This window comes from Heliconius melpomene, chromosome 9 (genome assembly GCF_056956725.1).
Source record: "Heliconius melpomene rosina isolate 202511_hmr_F chromosome 9, ASM5695672v1, whole genome shotgun sequence".
In the NCBI taxonomy this organism is placed as follows: domain Eukaryota; kingdom Metazoa; phylum Arthropoda; class Insecta; order Lepidoptera; family Nymphalidae; genus Heliconius; species Heliconius melpomene.
The window spans coordinates 4,444,341-4,459,189 of record NC_140397.1 but is presented as its reverse complement, the minus strand read 5'-3'; the positions used below and the strand labels follow the sequence as shown (position 1 = coordinate 4,459,189).

The window sequence follows — 14,849 nt, the reverse complement described above, 5'->3', positions numbered from 1 at the left end:
AACTCTAAATCTCATTTTCATAATTTGATTTTTTTTTTAAATTTTAACACATGAGACATTTTTTTTAAATAAGAATATTTTTTTAGGTAAAAATACTTAGTTCTTTGCACACGGTGTTGCAGTTTTACATAATACGTGTTACTAATTACCATAAAAAGAACACCGAAACAAAAGCCTCATTAAAATGTATTAAACTAAGACTTAAACGAATATAAGTGTCATTCAAATAGAAATTTTAAAGCGACGTGATAAGTTCTAGAATTTTCTTACACTTGAAAATTATCAAATAGGCGCTTTATTTCCTTCACTAAATATAGTAAGTACCTTTATTATTAATGTACTTGAATTACTTGGTTTTTTTTTAAATAAAATGTTATACTTAAACAAAGGTTATCAATTCGGCGGAAAGTGGGTAACGGAAGTGTTAAATGGAAACGGAGTGGCTTAACACTAAGTTTTGAGGATTCCTCTATATTCCTTCTTATGTGCGAAAAGATAAAAATACTATATTTTTTTATGTATTACATAATACTATAGTCGTGGAAGTTAAACATTCGTTATTCTTATTACATTTTATAAACTGTCTGTAATGTTTGACAAATACTTCAAATACATTTTTGCGAATTTAATAAGAGAGTTTTTGTTTTTTCTTTATCAATGAATAATTTCGTTGACTATTTATTGTAGGGTCGCTAGCTTAAATATATGCAATATGCATATAATTTTTATTTATTTATTACTCTTAAATTCACATCGATATTTAGAATTTCTGCTTACAAATATTTATTTATAATGATGGTGTGTAGGAGGAACGAGTGCATTCCGACCGTGCCCAAATAGTGATATAAATTACCATATTACACACATAGATTGTGTTGATGATTTCGATAATAATGTCATTTATATTTTATACGAGATATATTTGAAATATCCTTCATTATTTATATAGTAAGTAACGCAACGGTTATGGGTTCGATTCCCACTCAAGAAATAAAATATTTAATATTTTCATTTTCTTCGCTCTGGTGTCGAGGCAAATCGCGGCGTTGGGTTCCGCCAGTCAACACGCAATGCCTACAGAATTCGGGGAATAGGGAACGGAGTGTCTTAACACTAGGCACCCTCTGCCTACCCTCCAGCTAAACGTCCTTCACTATCTGTGACTATATTTAGTAATGATATTAAAATGTGGATGGAAATATTCTTTAATTAGGTATGTCATATATAAAATAATGTTTTTTATTTACTAGTGAAGCTTGAGTACAACTGATTGTGTTAAGTTATTACTTTAAAGTTTATTTTAATTTCAATATTATAAAGAGAAACCGTAAAAAAGTTAGTATTTAAATTAGAATTCGTTGATAGAAAATTAAGCGATATTACTAGTAAATAATGTCAAAAATATTTAACTCTATGAAGCCCAATGTAAAAGTGACCTCGTAATATTTATACGAGTATATAACATGGCAACACCAGGTGTAATAGAAATATGATTTGTTGCAATATTTCACATTGAAAAGATAAAACACGTTTATAATGTCAACAATTAATTATTAAACTTAGTGAACAAGTAATTAATATAGAAAATAAAATAAAATAAATCAGGTTCATGTGTATCCCGCACACAGCAGGGTAGACAGAGGAAACCTAGTGAACCTGCCAAATTCTGGAGACATTGCGTGTTGAGTGGCAGAACTCAACGCCGCGCTTAGCCTCGACACCAGAGCGAAGAAATGGAAATATAAATTTAAATAAATATTTCATCTCCTCGAGTTGGGATCGTATCCACAACCAGTCGGTTTTACAGTCACATTTTGTTCCCTTGCACCTCAATTAATATAGTATTATACAAAATAACAAATAGGTACAAATTGGAGATTGAAATCAAACTATTACTATGCAAAAGTACGCTATGGTCATTAATGTCTATTCTTTTAATCAGTTTCACGATGTATTCCGCAGAAAGCACGCTAGGCGGAGGGAACCTGGGAACCTAGTGTTATTACACTCCGCACTTTGCGTCGAATTCTAAAAGCATTATGTGTTGAGTGGCGGAAGTCAACGGCCGCATTTGCGTCGTTATCGGAGAATATTAAATATTTCATTTCCTCGAATGGGGATCGAACCCATAACCTACCGCGTTAACAGTCACACGGCCTCAAGCTAGATTATTATGAAAAAAATATACATACATATTTAGATTTTGAAAATAATATAACTAATAATTAGACATAAAGCCTAATCGATTTAACAACTATTGTACAGTTGTTTGTAGTTGTATAACTTGTAATTATTAATTAATTACCATTGGAGCTTTCATTACAAAATACGTGCGAATGGAATTATATTGTTTCACTTGTGGATGTAATTACTTAATTGACTTGGAAATAAATAGAAATATTAAACTCAAACATAGTAGCATTGCTTCTTATTATTTGAACTTTAGAGAAATTTAATTATTTTTTCAGCTTCATTCTGTATCCTGCATATGGCAAGGTAACCAGAGGGAATCTAGTGCTACGACACTCCGCTCCCTAATTTCTGCAGAATTCGTGTCTCTACACGCATTACCTCCTCCTGGCGAAACTCAACGCCGCACATTGCCTCAAAAGCAGAACGAAGAAGTGAAGAAACGAATGAGAATCGAACCCACAACCTGTCGCGTTTACAAACACAAGCTTGTGCCCCAGCGCCACTATTAGCCTCAATATACCTTTATTAAGCAAATAATACATAAAAATTAGCATTTTTTAAAAATGCTCCATTATACATTAAATAACAATCACAAACGTGTTACAGAGTTATAAATGTAGAGAACAAACATACATTTATATTTACATAAACACTAAAATGTATTGTAACCACGCAAGTGCCTGTAGTTGAGACATCGTTAACACGTGCCTAAGGTATTTGTTTACCTACCAAGGACTCCAGCATTTCCATTAGAATATTAACTTTTTCGTTTAAATTTTTTTAACCGTCGAAGGCGGTGACTAAACAACTTTAGTTTACTTTATAATAATGATAGCTATAATAGAACATTTTAGAACAGAAGATTTTTATTTTCTCTGAATTTAAATAGCAAAATTTAAAATAAGAAAAAAACATGATTAAAAATATCATTTATTTCAAAATGACATAGTAGCACGTAGCTCATAAACTACTGAGCCGATTTTTATAAAACTTAGCTAAGAACCATCGAGATAAATAAGGATTTCGACTAAAAAAACCGCACTCAAATTGTTTCAATCATTCAGAAGCTACAGTGCCACACACAGACATACAGACAGACATTGCGAGAAAGAAATAAATACAAGAAATAGTTACAAATAAATAAAATTAACGTCCATACTTATATCTCTTGTATATATGAAGTCTACAAGAGAGTAAACTCCATCCTAATTCGCGAGGGAACCTCGTCAAATTATAATATGCACTTAACCTTATTTCGCAACAAAAAGTGAAGCCAACACAGCTTTACTCAAGCGCTCGTACGACAATGACTTTCATCTCTCACGCTCGGATCGCACCTACGAAACATACATTCTATATAACATTGGATCCAACTTTGTAGTAAATAAGTATAGTAGTTGTGACCAATAATACATTGAAATGTCATTAAAAAATCTAAACTCCGGCGTTGAGGCAAAGCGCGACGATGAGAACCGCCACTCAACTAGTAACGCCCTTAGAATTTGCCGGAAATTGGGGAACGGAAGTGTGTTAATGGGGAAGAAATGTGAAGTGTCTCAACAATAGTTCTCCAGATTCCCTCTGCTTACCCTGCTATGTGCAGGATAGAGCGTGAAGGTACAAAAATGACAGTTTTTACTTGGTTACCAAGTTGGTACCAACATTGTCCCAACACTGTGTAAGCCGACTATACGAAAAATCGAGTGCAACTGTCGAGAGGTAATCAAAGAATATAACGTTAGACGTCAACGTGACCCGTCTGAAAGTGAAATTACAATATACTAACACTATTAGAGGATTTAAATTGTTATTTAAATAAAATAATTGTTGACATAATATTAATAATTTATTGAGACCACTCGTGGCTCAGGGACACGAGCGTATGACTAAGCGCGAAAGGTTGTGGGTTCGAATCCCGCTTGTGGGGTCGATGCAAAACTCGGCGTTGATTGCCACCACTCAATCCGCAATGCCTTCAGAATTCGGCGGGTAATGGGCAGCGGAGTGTCTTAACACTTGGCTACCTCTGCCTATCTTGCTATCCGAGGGACACATCGTGAACCTAAAAGAATCATAATAATCCTATATCTTATAGAACAAAGTCGCTTTTCGTGTCTGTCTGTTGTTTCTAACTCTTCTTCTTCTAAACCACCCAACGGATTTTGATGCGGTCTTCACCATTAAGTCGAGTGTTTTTCGTAGAAGGTTTATATATAGTTTATTATTTGTACATTCTTATGTAAATCAACATAAATACGATAAATGTGTATAAAGTCCTACCCGTTGAGACACTTTCGCGCATGCGCTGCTCTAATGGTAAGTACTACATGAAAAAATGTACTGGAGTATTGTTCCTCTTAATAAGATCTACAAAAAAGTCCGCGAGAGCATATTCGTATCTTTTAAGAATAACGTATAGTGATCATTTTTCTGTCTAAAAAATAATAATTTCAATATATTTTTTATTGTGAGGGATATTTTTCCATAATGGTATTAATCCTTATCCTTTAAAATACTTTATTAATTTTCTACGTTAAACGAAGATAAAATTTTCTTTTTACACAATTTCGAAATTGCGAATAGTTTTAGAGAAAAACGCATTTAATTGTTGACACATCCCGCCGTTGACACATCAGCTGTATGTTACTCAAGTTTCACTTATCCCTTACTCTCAGCATATAAATAAGTACATTAGTTACGTGGGCCATTTAATGTAGATCAAAACTGTCTTTTACCGTTTTTCATTTTAATAAGTACTTTAGAAGTTGTTATAATATCAAAAAATCCTTGCTGCGAAACGGCTCGCCACTCGCCATGCGTCCGCCGCGCCCGCCTGCCTTACACGCATCGGTGGTTCAGTGGTAGAATACTCGCCTGCCACGCGGGCGGCCCGGCCGCCCGATTCGATTCCCGGCCGATGCATTCTATTTAATTTTCCTCACAGGCAGCCACGTAGTACTTGCTTTTCATCAGGGACAGAATACCCTCTTCAGCATTAACCACAAGCTCGAAAAAAAACCCGCCTGCCTCTATAGCAACGAAGTGTTAGATGCGTTTGCACGTATTGGATAATTGGAGTTGAATGTATTATTTCAGCGCGATATATTTGGATTCATATTTTTTGTAGTAGTTATTAGCAGGTAGGTTTTGGTTTATAATTTCTTCCGTTTAAAAATAGTCATTTAACTATCTAAAAATAGTCATTTAAATATATTTTAATAAGTACTTGAAAAGATTAGTAGCACAGATTTAAAATTACGGTACCTACAAAAAAATCCTTGTTAATCCTAAATTTTTTGTTTAAAACAATTGGAAAATCCTTATTGAAACTACGAAAATGCGGGTTGCATTAGGGTTTAATTAATTTTCACATTATCTTAAGTGCTTTGCAAACATACATTATATGAATAATCCAGTAGTAAAAGCGGGCGAAGCCGCAAGAGGGTCGCTAGTTAAGTAATATATTTAAAAAAAAAATGTCGCGAAAAAAACTTCAAGCGTAAATAGTAGTTTATCATGAACTAATAACCCAGTTAACTGTATCGTTTACCAATCACGCCTTAAGTGGGCTATCTTGAGATATATTCGAGTATCGGATAATTCTGGTAATGTGCCAGCTAATTGCTCGATTGCGATATTTGACCGCGTTTGCCTATCTTCATTGAATAACTGTGGTGACATCTTTGACATCTTTAGAAAATACATAATAATACCTGTTAACAATTTCTTAAAATTGAACACGCAATGCGTCTAGAATTGTGCCAAATATGGAGAACGGAGTGTATTAACACTAGGTTTCCTCTGCCTACTCTGCTGTATACTGCTACTTAGTTTTTTTCTTTGCCGGATGCTAACTATTTTTATCGTCCATTAACCCAAATAGATATTTTTGCATAAATACGATAAATCATATAAATGCCGAATTCTCACATTACCATTATTTATTATTAATATTTTGTTTATAATATTATTTATATATTGTATTACCTTCAAGCTATAACCCGTTTAGCAGGATAGGTAGAGCCTAATGTTAAAACTACCTCCCTTCACCTCCATTCCCCACTATCAGTCGAAATTTCGAGACATTTTTAAAATTTCATTCTTCCGGATAGGAATCGAACACATAACTACACTAACACATGCTTGTTCCACTACGCCATATATAATCTATTTATTCGAGGCTTTTTTAAAATTTTATTTTTAAATCGTAAGCCGTAACTATTTAACACAAGGTCTAAAGATTATAAAAAAAAAACTTGTTTAACAGAAACGACTACTTAAACTCGGCAACATATTTAAAAGGACATTGTCTAAACAAAACAATAGTATCTGAGAAACATTTTATCTTCACGTGTGAGTAATACGATCCATTGCACTTCCTCGAAGTGCTATTTTGGTAATAATAAAAATAACATTATCACATACTATACAAAAATATAATAAATTTCAAAGGATTTTTGATTCAATCTTATATTTAATTATTTTTTATGTTTATTTTACGCTTTGACGCTTTTTTGACGCTTTCTATATATTGCAAAGTAGGCAGGGAGAACCTAGAGTCAACGCGCTCCAATCTTCGCTTTCCATTCAAATATAAGATATTGCGGTACTCAACGCCGTGGCTTATAAGAATACCATTTAAAATATTAAAGCTAAAATTACGTTGTGATAACATGAAAGCTTTAATTTATTTGACTATAGAAAAACAAATTTAAATGTTTTACGAGGAAAAATTTCCAGTAGAATCGGCTACAGTTTCCCGTTTCATAGCATTCGAGAACGCTAAGAGGATTTTCTCTAGATTTTCGATTTGTTTTTTATGTTTCTCAGTTTATCTAAATCGCTTTTGCTGTTCACTATTTAAAAAAAAAACATTGTACATTTGTTATATGCACATGTATATACATAGAAGATATATAAGATATAAGAAGAACGTAATAGAATAAAATAATGATTTTTAATTTTTTTTTTCATGCTTTTCTTAGAAACTGCTTAAATTATTTGATTGCAGTTTTCACTATTGTATTTTGTAAATCTTCTTTACTTTAAAATATAAGTACAGATATTGTTTTTAAATTGCTATTATTATTTATTAGAAAACGAAAGCAGCAGATTAGTAAACTAATAACTATTTAGCCCAAGCGGGCGAAGCCGCTAACGGATCGCCAATAAAGAACAAATAGTGTGTGGTTTAATTAAAAATATACGTATAATACAACAATATATCGAAGTTACCAACTGAAAAGGTTCCACGAAGGAATATATTTAAAAAAAAATCTACAATTTTATATAAAAGCTCGATCAAGTAAATTCGTATCTACCCACAGTATATTATCAACGGCGCTGTTTTATTAGCGCAAGAGCGGACATCCTTTGTATACGATATGTAGTGGAATTCACAACTTGTATGCAATAATAGTATGGGGGTATTGCAAAGCAATTTCCTCGTTGAGAGCCTCTCTTATTATCTCCGCTCCATATTTAATAGTCTCTTGATGCCGCATGAAATTATGTTACGTAAAGTGGAGAAAAAATTTTCTTTTGATATTTTATGCACACTTGAAACGTAATTATGTCTGACGCCTTTACTGGTGTTTAATTTTCTGAAATAGGCATTGATTATAATAAGTATGGAAATTTCTTTTTTTTATTAACGTTGCCAGTGGGAACGACGAGCCAAAGGCCACGAGGTCCCGCATACCTTTTTCGCCTCCATCAACTTCTTCATACACCCCCTTCAAGAGTTCCTAATGCTTTTTACGTGACTTTCCTCCAGTATTATTGATACTTTTTTTGTTTTCGAAGGTCAACTGAGGTCTCTCCTCTCTCTTTAACCACTCACTTTTCATTCAAAAATCTCATTCTCCATTCTTTTATCACTCATTCTTTCAAAACGCCCAAACCACCTGAGCACTTTCTCGGTTAAATATTTACAAGAAAAATCTTACCAGACTTACACAAATGTACCTAAATTTGTAATGCTAGTAAGATTCCCTTACGTAAACTCGAAAAAACTAGTTTACCAACAATAGGTTACTTGCCTCTTTACAATTTCATTATCACCTCTCGTTGCACGTGTACTCTGTTTGTCAAACTAAACTCTAAAGCGAGCCTTGTCAGTGTAACGCACACAGTGACACTTAGTAGTTTTATGTCATAGAAAATACATGGAGGATGACATTGTCATACCCGTTTTTGTTACTTTTAATTGTACGTAGATGAGCTACCTTTATTATAATACTAGCCTCCCGCGCGCGGCTTCACCGGCTTAAGCATAATAATTAATTGAATAATCTGCCGTATTATTTTTTGTTTATTATCATTTTAAAAAGAAAATTTTATAACAATTTGGTGGAATAATTTAAATCATTAATAAGTTATCTATATATATAAAATCGAAAGGTCACTCACTCATCACGAAATCTCAAAAATTACAAGTGCTAGGAATTTCAAATTTTGCATAGGAGTTACTTATAGGACGTAGGTGCTCGCTAAGACGGGAATTTGCAATATTCGAATTCTAAGGGGTTGTTTTTGGGGTCGAAAGTTTGTATAAAACTTCGTTACTACAAACGCTAGGAGTCTCAAATTTTGCATAGACGTAACTAGGACGTAGCCATGGAGACAGAAATTAATAATAACATAGTTCACGCGGGTGAAACCGCGAGCGGGCCGCTAGTAATTTTATAAAAGTTTAAAACGCAATTTAAGCGTGATTTGCAGGCAATTGAGTAATGCTTATATATCACGTTTCAAATCTCTGAGAGGGAAATTATGTTCATGACACGAGCTTTCCGTATATGGTGAAACTTTCACGAATTAAAAAGAGCTACCAGCTACGATACTCTGAATATGTAGATTGGATTTATTTATATTTATATTATAGATATATGAAGCCGTCGCGGCGCAGCGGCACAAGGGTGTGACTGTAACGCGACGGTTGTGGGTTCGATCCCCACTCGAGGAAGTGAAATATTTATTTATGTTTATATTTCCCTTTCTTCGCTCTGGTGTCGAGGCAAAGAGCGGCGTTGAGTTCTGCTACTCAACACGCAATGCCTCCAGAATTCTGCAGAAAGTGGGCAACGGAGTATCTTAACACTAGTTTCCCTCCGCCTACCCTGCTGTGTGCGGGATGCAACGTGAAGCTGGATTAACTAAAAAGCAGAAAGTGCCCAATACATATACAAAAAGACCATTATTTAAATTTAAAAAAACACATTTCTATAAGTTTTACATCTTGCCCTTTCCAAGATTATCTTTCTTCCGCGCGTAACTGTAGTTTAGAGACAGCTTAAAGGCCCATTTACACAGGTGGAAAGTGTTACGCAAGCGAATACCGCAGTATATCGACCGGTGAACTGCATAGCCTTATTGCACTGTAGTTAAAACGATGTCATTAATAGGTAGTTTGTCATGCAGCGTACTATTACGAGGCAGTAAAAGGAAATATATGACAGAATGAATGGACGAAGTTTTTTTTTTAAAATTACTTTTATATTTAAAGTAGGTAAGTCTTTTTAAGGCAGGTGAGGCCAATTGTGCGCAAGTATGTGACACGATTGGTTGAGGGTTGGATGCTTACTCGAGGGAAGAATGCCCCAGAATTCGGAAAATGAGGAATGGAGTGTCTAACTTCTGGTGTTAAAACACCCCATTCCCCAATTTCCGAGGTTCCCTCTGCCTGCACTGCTGTGTGCAGGATATAGCGTGAAGCTGAATATGAATAGGTAAATCCTGAACAGCCTTCTCCACTAGTAGGTATATATAGGAACGGTGACAACACTCTGTTAAAAGAGTAACGAAAAAGAATAAATAGAGAGATCCATAACATTTGAAAGGATAAGAGTGAATACTGTAATTTTTTTATTAGTTTTTCTTTCTTTTCAAAATTCTAAAGTGAAATGTACTTTACAGTGGCCGTTACGTGAATTTCACTCGATATGTTAATTCTTATATGACAATGAATATGCAAAATATAAAACGCCATCATGCCTACAAAGAAAAGCTTTCTCGTTTCATAAAATACATTTTACTTTAGTATGACTGGGTTTTATACTGAAAAATATATTTTATTATAAAAAATTGTCTTTACTTTTTTATTTTATGTTCTAAAACAATTATATTTACTTTCTATTGTGTCACAGTGATAAAAGTAAAAAATGCATTTTATTAATAGAACAAAATACCTAGTATTAAGGAAATGGCGGCTATGTAAATATGTTACCTTGATACTTTGAATGTATAGTTCTATAAGGTAAAATATACGGGTATTTATGTTAGAAGGGACATCGGCAACATTCCTGTCTCCTTTCACGCTGCCTACGACGATTAAATGTCAGACGGATCTGTTTTGCATCACTGATTGATGTGAATACATTCTTAGTTTCTAAAGTTAACTTTAAAGAAAAAATATAAATATGTCAATTAAATATGTTCCACATTTAAGTCATTATAAAAATAGAAACGAAAAAAAAACATTAAAGGCGGTCGAAGCCTATCAAATTTTCGAAGGAATGCGTTGATGTCAAAAAAAAGATCCTTATTTCTCAAATGACAGCCGCACGTAATCGGCGTGTGCGCAGGTTGACTGCCCTAAGAGATTTAGGAGGGGGAGATATCATCATCTGGAACAGGTTGTAACTACATATATGACGGAAGTACTCCGGTCTCCTAGCAACCTAAGTATTACAACGTACTCTAACTAGTAATAACATTAGGAAAACGTCTTAGCTCTAACAAAAGATTAAAGGTTAAGCATGTTTATTCAATTATATACTTATTTTTTTTACAAATACAGTTAGCTTACTGCAATACCATACACGAGTGTATAGCATATACGTACATAATATAATATTTATTATTATAATAAAAAAAATAAGATTTATTAATAACTAGCGGCCCGCTCGCGGTTACACCCGCGTGAACTATGTTATTATTAATTTCTGTCTCCATGACTACGTCATAGTGACGTCTATGCAAAATTTGAGACTCGTAACATTTGTAGTAACGAAGTTTCATACAAACTTTCGACCCCAAAAACTACCCCTTAGAAGTCTAATATTGCGAATTTCCGTCTTAGCGAGCACCTACATCCTATAAGTAACTCCTATGCAAAATTTGAGATTCCTAGCACATGTAGTTTCTGAGATTTCGTGATGAGTGAGTGACCATTCGATCTTATATATATAGATAACAATACAAGCCTATATATTCATTATAGTTCCCAAATAACTTCTTAGAAGCAGTAATAGTGACAAAAACTAACGTGCGCATTGCAACAAGTGCTTCAAAGAAACCTTCGACCGCCATTCAGCTTTACAAAGGTTTGAACAAAAAATCTTGCGGAAAGGTTCGACTACCTGCATGCCACCGACTTAGGCTGATTGCATACTTCTCGTTTATGTCTTAAAAAGAAAAAATCCATATATATACCAATATGACTCAGCCTTAGATGTTATAAAATTATTTTAATATTATTAAAATATTGAAGCAATTTATGTTTAAAAAACAAATTAAGTTTAGAAAAGACACATCATAATAAAATTTCCATTTCATCGCTATTGTTTCGTCACTCAATTCGCAATGCCTCCAAAATTAGGTGGATAGTGGGAACGAACTTCCTATCTTAACACTAGGTTCCCTCTGCCTACCTTGATGTGTGCGGGATATTTTTTTCATAATAAAATAAATAAATATCTTGTACTTTTTTTTCTAAACTAAGTTTTAACGTAACCTTTTAATTCCTATTTTTTGTAAAGACAAGCAGTTATAAAAAAAGAGAATGATATAAAATGTAAATATATATATTTATATCGATGTCGATGACACATCAGACTTCTGAGTTAGAGATTTCGGATCCCACTCTCACCATAATTTTTGGTAGTCAAATGTCATACAGGTGAGTCATTGGAAATAATTTAAAATCCATTAAGTATAACGTAATATTATATTCATTTACTTAACAAAACCACGTCAAGTCATATATTTCATTAATAATAAATATAAAATTATGATGTTAGATGATATTTTTATAATTTAAAAGTATTTTTTTTATTATCGCTGCGGGATACAGCGTGAAACAAATAAAAAAAACGTAGGCAGAGGGAACCTGGCAATCTAGATCACACACTGGCGGAACTAAACGCCGCGACTGTCCTTAAAATTTAAAAGTTAACTTTTTCAAAAATATTTATACATCCCTTACAAATAAATATAGATATGTAGGATAGACATATATATCACTGTATTCGTTAAACCATAGATAGGTTCTAATTAAAATACAAATAGAAAAAAATATTTACCTATATCGTTAGTTTAGCTTAAGTTCACCTGTTGAAACGCACCTGGCCGTAATATTAACGTTAGGGAAGCGTCCTTAGGACCACCTTCCCTCTATGTTCCCTTTATTATACTTAAGCCTAGCGTGACCAAAAACTACAGGATGTTTTTAAATTAGCCTGAAGCGAAACGGTCAACCGTCAACCTTTGTTAAAAGGAATGGGTATTTTTTCATAAATATATACCTACATTGGATTATAATTATACAAGTGTAAACTAGTCGAACGACTGTCTAGTTCAATATCCGGTTTCTCATACCTTTTTCGCTGATGGCATCAAATCCTCTCGTACTGAGTACCGCTTTATACACTTATCCTGCTATAAAAGGTACTTTTGTATAACCACTACACTTTACACGATACATTAACACTTTGGTAAGGCTCTCGTTTTAATTAAATTAACGATCACTGCATTAAAAATATATATATATACACTTATTATTATTTATAACATATATGTAATTTCCTTTAAAATCGACGTTATAATTCAAATTTTTTCATAATTATAATTTTTTTATCGATAAATAACAGCGGAAAATTTCGAAAGATGTCGCGTTTCGTTAGCGTAAGCGACCGTTCGCTGTCGACTGGTAAAGTAGTAACGTACCAACAGTCTAGCGGCAGCGAGTACCAACGGGTGGGAGGACCGCGAGATGGAAATATAAAATGTATATAAGTAAGAAAGAGACAAAAGATAACGTCATCGCCGGCACGCAAGTTACATCTATAATGCAACTAATGAAATCTGTCTTCTAAACCCATAAAAACATTCACAATTTAGCGTATCTACATTTTTACCGGGTAATACCGGTTTTACCTGTAGCCGACCGCGTGCCGATAAAGTAATTTGAATTCCATCTGAGTGAAAAGGATAGAGATTCGTGATGGAGGCTTTAACGGAAAACGTAATATTGTATATAATAAATAAACATATAATATACTATAAAATAAAACGTTATATTCAAACTTGATTGCGAAATTTATATTTTTTTAAACAATTTAAGGAAAAGTTTATAGCTTTTTCTGTCATATAAGCCATAAGATACGACCATAAAAGCACGATTACGCTTATATTTACTAAAAACACTACTTTCTAGTTTCTCACTATTACGGAATGCGTAGAAACCGTAAAAATCGGTAATTTATTAACAAAATAAATTCCACACCAAACACCGTCAGCCATTGAACAACTATCCACTGGTGATTCAGAGGTACTCCTTTGTTTAGCTTTCTTATTGGTGGACGGCGAAAAGCTTCACTTTTACCAATTAGTTGGTTTGTGCTCGCTTCATCGACGACAACAACCGCTTTGTCTTAAAAACTAGTTACGTATTCGATGCTATCGAAACTTTTCCCGTTAACTCTGTTCTAACTATTTCTATATATTTTTAAGTTTTACAACGAATGGTTTTCTTTTTAAATATTTATTTTAATATTATAATTACGTTGTTTTGAACAAAATATAATATGTTTGCTTTTTATTTAACAAAATTATTTAAAAAAATCCATCTATCGAATTCTCAAGGATTTGCGTGTTGAATGGCAGAACTCAACGCCGCGCTTTGCATCGACACTATAGCAAAGAAATGGAAACATACATTTAAAAAAATATTTCATCTCCTCGAGTGGGGATCGAACCTACAACCAGAAGGTTTTACAGTCTTATTCTGTGTCCCTGCGCCACGACTGACCTCGGCAGAAAGTGGGGAACGGAGTGTCTTAACACTAGGTTTCCTCTGCCTATCCTGCTTTGTGCGGGATACAGCGTGAAGCTGATTTGATTGATTATCCATCTAATATTAAATCTTATTTCTTGTAAAAACTTAACATATTTCAACGATTACAGATACGGATATATTTATCCGGCTTGCCTCACGTTACGTGCCATATAAAATCAATCAAAGAAATAAAAATACAAGCAAAAGTTACGAAATTATTTAAATTTTATGAGAAAATAATATTTTAAATATTTTTCCCATGTACCATTATGTGTAATTTATGACTTAAAAGTGGCAAAAAAAATTGACAAGTCCAAAAATAAATGGACCATTTAAATATCATATAAGTTATAAACACAAACAAATTAAAAACTACAAATCATTTTTTATGCATCATAGCAAGGTCAGCGGAAACTTAGTGCTAAGACACTCTGTTTTTTACTTTCCCCAGAATTCTAGACATTGCGTGTTGACTAGCGGAACTCAACGCCGCGGTTTCGTTTTGGTATTAGAGCGAAGAAATGAAAATAAATAATAATTCTATCCCCCCAAATGAAAATCTAACCTACAACCGTTGCTATACAGTTACACCTGCGCC

General features: G+C 33.5%; 1 protein-coding gene across 5 annotated transcripts in view; it reads right to left on the bottom strand.

Moving 5' to 3' along the window:
* Positions 1-14,849, bottom strand: part of kmr (pleckstrin homology domain-containing family A member kramer) — a 56,824-nt gene that overhangs the window by 29,795 nt on the left and 12,180 nt on the right. Inside the window, exon 1 of one of the 5 annotated variants that reach the window (XM_085190556.1) lies at positions 12,793-13,118. The exons of the other annotated variants lie outside the window; for them this stretch is intronic. The gene's annotated coding sequence lies outside the window, so the exon portion shown is untranslated. Of the gene's footprint in view, positions 1-12,792; positions 13,119-14,849 lie in introns of those variants that run through there. 5 annotated transcript variants of the gene reach the window in all.